Raw genomic sequence first — 6,365 nt, forward strand, 5'->3', positions numbered from 1 at the left:
GCCTTACCGACCATGATCAACAGCCTGTCCGCAGAGTGGAGCGGAAACTAGGACTTTCCGCCCGCCGCACACAAAAGTAGACTGAAGACTAGGCCTCGCCAGCTACCAAACCTGCTATTTTATATTATTATTATTATTATTATTATTATTAGATATTATTACAAATTAATATGTATAATCAGTCTACTCTGTAATATATCACACATACTTAAATATCTAAATGTTCTATTCTCATTTGTCTGTAAGAAAACATTTTTCTGTAGACTAAATAAATAAATAAATAAATAAAAATATTCTGGAGTACGGGAACAGGCTAATTGTCTGTAGCTAGCAGTGATGCCATATGCAGATTAAAAGTGGTATGTTCAGTGAAAGAAAACAAACTTAATATGTTGCCTCAAAATCATAAAAGTCTTAAGATGGGAAGAGCTACCCTCAACTTGTTTGTGAAATAAAATGTACCGATCACAAATTATACTAAGCTAAAAATAAAAGTATCTTTTAAAAATTCGATGAAAAACGTATCATTTTGATCCGTTTGGATCAAAACGGAAACACTGGTAAAGAGTACGTTCACGTATGTCATATCGAAAAATGTGTTTTTACCTGACGAATAATACGATATCGTATGTGACGATTCGAACCCAGACTGATATGATACCTACCGACGAGGTTGATGTCTAGGGTAGGTTGTTATCAAATAAAACACTTCTTTGAAGTAAAATTTTCGAGTGACGAAAGCTGAACTAGAAACACAAAATTTATGATATCAATTTCGTGACGAAAATTATACGCATTTTTTAACTGCCTTGTAAACGTACGGCAAATTTTTTTTTTTCATACGAATCATTGCAAAAGTTCTGTTTTTTATTTTGTGTTTCTAGCAGTAGACGGAATTTCGCAACGTTCCGAATAAATAAAAAAGATTTTCCGTACTTTTTCAAGTTGAAATTGATATCATAAATTTTGTGTTTCTAGTTCAGCTTTCGTCACTCGAAAATTTTACCTCAAAGAGGTGTTTTATTTGATATCAATTATTTTGGGGTAGCAAATTTAAAATCGACGACAATACAAACAATAATCTAAATGTCTTATTTTTCTCAAATAAAGTGCTAAAAATGTTATCTAAATCTAAATGATGTATTCAAATCGATGTGTCCATTGAAACATATAATTTTTCATCCTCTAATTTCGTTTAGGTATCGATACTACTAAGTCAACGCCGTTGCTCAGTCATACAAAGCAGCAGTATTGATTGAGTATGAAACAGTTGACGTTCAACCAATGCCAATCCCTGACGCTTACATTGCTGTAAGTCATAACAAACAGTATCACATGCATAGGTCGCTTGTTGCTTATGCGAAACCAAGCCACTTGTGCACCAGTCTAATACATATGTATGTAAGTAGTAGCGGCACATTGGGTGAACTAAATACATTCATACATACATATTTATGTACAAATATAGGTAATATTCTACGCGTCTTCCCAGGTAGGTTAAGTGCGGGTGATAAACCCACGTAGCATAGTTAAATACTATGTACATACCCACTTTTAAAATGGGGAAAATGTTACAATTTCGGCATGTGACTGAAACAAACTCTAAATTACACGTAAGTGTACGAAGTGATTAGCACAGCTGCATCCTTCAACTTGCCAACTCGCCGAAAATTCCGCGATTTGCAGGGAATTTCGGTTTAAGTGGCAATCGGAGTATGGGCACTTTTTTTCCAGGAACTGGGTATGTTATTTTTATATCTTAAAGTAACCAAATTATACGAATATGTTAATTTTTAACCATTTGACCCTTTTTGGAGCGACATTTTTTCAATTTGAATACCAAATGAAAGCTATGGTTTTGTGCTAGACTTGAGGAAACCTAGAATAAAATCGACTGACAAGTTTTTGTGAAAATGCCCGAAATGTATATTTTCAGCAGCCCGATCACAGCGCACGGCAGTGCACGCGCGTGACGAAAGCAGCCACAGTAACAGTAGCATGCTGAAATGACTCGCTTATACTATATATAAACAAGTTTTGGAAGTTTTTATCCAGACGTCCAATCGACATGCTTGAGATACGTTGGAAAGGTCTTGCAGAGTGTGTCCAGCAAATGTATTCAAGCTTCATAAACGATCAACCGGATTCTTAAAAATTTGGCTAAAGTATTGCGAAACAAAAAACATTTTTTGCTTTTGCTGGTTTAAGGGGGCATGTGGATACACCCAACATATTCAGTGTTATTCTATAGGCCGATACCTTTCAAACGATACCTTATATATTAAGTTCCGGCTACTAGTTGGAAAGATATAGAGGTAAATGTGTTTTGGTTCCTGTCTCCACTACGAGATGCTTTGGTATGTATGTGGCGCCTGTACGTACCTTCATTTAATTTTTTTTCCAAACTTTCAGGAATTAAAGTACAAAAAAAACTAAGAAGGTTTTGTTCCAGGATGTTTTGATTCGTATGCCTTTGTGGGCGTGGCTGCTGCCTGAAATTCGAAAAAGGGCAATTTTTTAAACTACCACTGAGGCCGCACTACTCAGTCCATGTCATTGGTGAAGGTGAATATCTGTTGAAGGGTCTTAAAACAAGCTATCTAACGCTGTATTTTGTGTTTATGAAACATAAATATCTCATAACGTTATCGCCTGAAAACTAAAAATCGGGCTGCTGAAAATATACATTTCGGGCATTTTCTCAAAAACTGGTCAGTCGATTTTATTCTAGGTTTCCTCAAGTCTAGCACAAAACCTTAGCTTTCTTTGGTATATAGCTTATATCTGAGAAAACTCTTGTTGTGGAGATATTGCGATTCAAATTAATGAAATTTCGCTCCAAATAGGGTCAAATGGTTAAAAATTAACATATTCGTCTAATTTGGTTACTTTAAGATATAAAAATAACTACCCAGTTCCTCGAAAAAAGTTCCCATTCCCGGATCGCCACTTAAACCGAAATTCCCTGCAAATCGGGGAATTTCCCGCGAGCTGGCAAGTTGAAGGATGCAGCTGTGCTAATCACTTCGTACATGTCTTGGAAACACGGATGCCAACTTTTGCGTTCCGGAAACCGGGACATCAATTTCAATACTATATTTTTGAAATGTTTCTATTTAAAATAAGAAAACAATATAAAATTTCATAGATAAAAGCTTCGATAATACGAAATATCGATGTTAATACTTTTTAACAATTGAAAACATAAATTAAAGTTGAAATAAAAATCACACCAAATTATAAATTATTCTATATACATATGTATTTGGTGCGAATTTTTCNTAGATAAAAGCTTCGATAATACGAAATATCGATGTTAATACTTTTTAACAATTGAAAACATAAATTAAAGTTGAAATAAAAATCACACCAAATTATAAATTATTCTATATACAATGTACTGATGTAACTTACTTTACTTAAATTTGTTCGCGAATCTTTATATATAACAAGTAAATTTTAGCAAAAAAAAACCGACTTCAACTCCCATATAAAAAAAATATATATATATATATCTCATGATCCACTGATCGGATCTCAACCAGATTAGTATGGGACCACCTCTAAGACACTACCTTTCCGATGCAAAAAGAATTATCGAAATCGGTTGACATGGTCCAAAGTTATGCGGTAACATACATAAAACAAAAAAAAAAAGATTCCGACGAACTGATAACCTCCTCCTTTTTTGGAAGTCGGTTAAAAATGAATTGCTGTTCGTGTGTTATCGCATCACTCAAGAACGGCTCAACGGATTTGCTTCGTTTTTCTTTCATTTTGTGTCTTTCTATCTGTAGAAGGTTTGTAAAGAGAAAACTGGTAAAATGATGTTGCCAGATATTTGCAATATCAGAAAAAAAATATTACAAATAAGCCGCAATAATGCCATTTCACTGAGAACGCATAACAAAATTAATTCGGTAAAAAATTTGGATAGGGTTACCACCATTCGTAAAAAAAGTTTATATAAAAAAATGGATTGCTTTTATGTCTTATCGCATCACTCAAGAACGGCTCAACGGATTTGCTTCGTTTTTATTTCATTTTGTGTCTTTCTGTCTGTAGAACCGAACCGACCAAATTTTTCATCCGGTTCACGTCCCTGATAAAAATCAAATTTTTCATACTGCATATCTCTAGAAGTGTTCATGATGAGTACTGGATCTTGGTAGGAATATATATGAAATCAATCGCAGAGAAAAATTGGAGCTATTGGAAAAGGGGCCGTGGCACCTCCCATTCGAAATTAAACGCATACTCATGAAAAAATTTATGTTATTGGAAAACAGGCGTGGCACCTCTCATATAAATCGAGTTTTTATACTGCATATGGGGTTGTTCGAGTCGCAATCACAACCGCAGTATTGCGCGCATTATTAAAGTATCACGTTCGGTGTGAAATTCCAACGTTTTATCAGTTGGGAACTTGCAACAGTTTTGCAAACTTTCATCAACGGTGCAGTATTGCCGCTGTTATTACGTGCCTCGAACGTGGCCTATTTCTGGATGTGTTCATTGTAGTCAAATACTCTACTCTACTCAGATAAACCGAATTTTTCGTAATGCTCATTCCTGGAAGTGTTCATGGTTGAGTATTCGAACATATAGTAGTATAGAGATATACGAAATCAATCTCATACTCTTAGATAAAATTGGGGATATTTAAGAAGGGGGCGCGGCGTCTTCCCAAAGGTACTGAAGGTGTATATACATATAATACTTCGTTCGTGTTTGTGAGTGAATCGATTTTAACGAATTTTTTTTCGGTGTGAGTAAGGTCTCTTCGTAGTTGTTCAGATTCCCAGTTTAACCTACCAGGTGGCGCTGGAGTCGTGTTATTGTTAAAATCTTAGTTATGATCCGATCTGGCTTATATTCGAGATACTTATGTAATGGTAACGGTAAGTGCAATACTATTGCAAAAAACAGCCGCCGGGTGACGCTGGTCGAGTTGTTACTAAAAAGCGTCAAGTGAGAAAAAGTGCCGTGAATCTCCGATTACATCGACGTGCTGTACCACCGAGTATGCCGAGCTCCCGTGTGTTGCGATTGGCCCAATGAACGTGATTTGCGTGCTTCATTCGGATACACCAGGATTGAGTTGTCCAGGGGTCAATCTCAAATGACCAGCATTATGTCTACCATCTGAACCATTGCGCTCTTTGATAAGAGCTTTAAGATATTTCGACTGAAATAAGTGTGTGTGGAACAACGATACTCACCAATATTTAAATTGCCACCAACTATCTATACCATATAGTTTCTAGGACAGATGGGAATGATGATATATATCTTTTCTGACAACCACCAAACCGTAATATGTATTAGCAGATAAATGTATCCCTAGAAATCGTGAACGTGAATTGTTGGTGAAAATGGTTCTACCAAAATATTTCACTACAAAAAAATAATTTTGGGCGGGACGAAGTTCGCCGGGTCTGCCAGTTTTTTATAAAAAAAAACATGAAAATAACAAGTTGACACTGTTGTATAACTAAGTGCCAGTTTGAAGTTGGTAAAAAATCGCGTTGCTTTTGGCAGTTTCTTCTAAACAAAGAATTGTCGAACATACTTTATTTACTTGACTTGTTTAAGCAGCCAGGGTTTGAATTCTTTGTTTAAAATCCATTCGTCACTAAAATGTTTGACTTTATTGTCGATTAAATAGCATATGTAAAATATAAATATATGTATATGAATTTCTGTATATTAGGCTGGATTATTTTTGATTTTAATAAATCGCATGGTATTTCCTGATTCTGCAGATATGTAATTCTAAGTGAGAGTATAAAAGAAACCATGGCTCGGAATTGAGTTTGAAATTAAAGAATTACTTTTTCACGATATTAGTTTTTTAACCTTTTCTTAAAAGTTTTGTATATAAAATGTCTGTATTTAAATTTCTTACATTTCCTTTATTTGTATAAACCATTTTTAAAAAGCAAATCGTTACCCAAAGATGAAAATGTGCCAAGTCCATTTCTTGAAGTTGTTCAGGAGTGACGAAAAATCGATGTAGTTTCGCATTATCTGTCATTCTGCACCAAAAACTAGATTTTGAATAAATACGCTTGGCACGTTTTCACCTTTAGGAAATACATTTGTTTTGTGAATTTTTAACTTAGAAGATTAACAAACATTAAAAAGAACCGGTTATTTTATCTTTAGAACAAAAACTCTATACCGTTGATTTTTGCAAATTTTTTTTTGCTGACAGTACCTCTTCCATCCAAAAATTACTTTTTTTCAACAAAAAAATTATAAAAATCGACGTTAAATCTTTGCTAATTGCACTTTATTTTAATAAGATTAAATGTAACTCAAAACTGCATACTCAAAATCTTCTAAAAAGGTTTACATTTTTA

This window comes from Rhagoletis zephyria, unplaced genomic scaffold (assembly GCF_001687245.7).
Source record: "Rhagoletis zephyria isolate East Lansing unplaced genomic scaffold, Rhagoletis_zephyria_1.1 Rzeph_scaffold_00768, whole genome shotgun sequence".
Lineage (NCBI taxonomy): Eukaryota > Metazoa > Arthropoda > Insecta > Diptera > Tephritidae > Rhagoletis > Rhagoletis zephyria.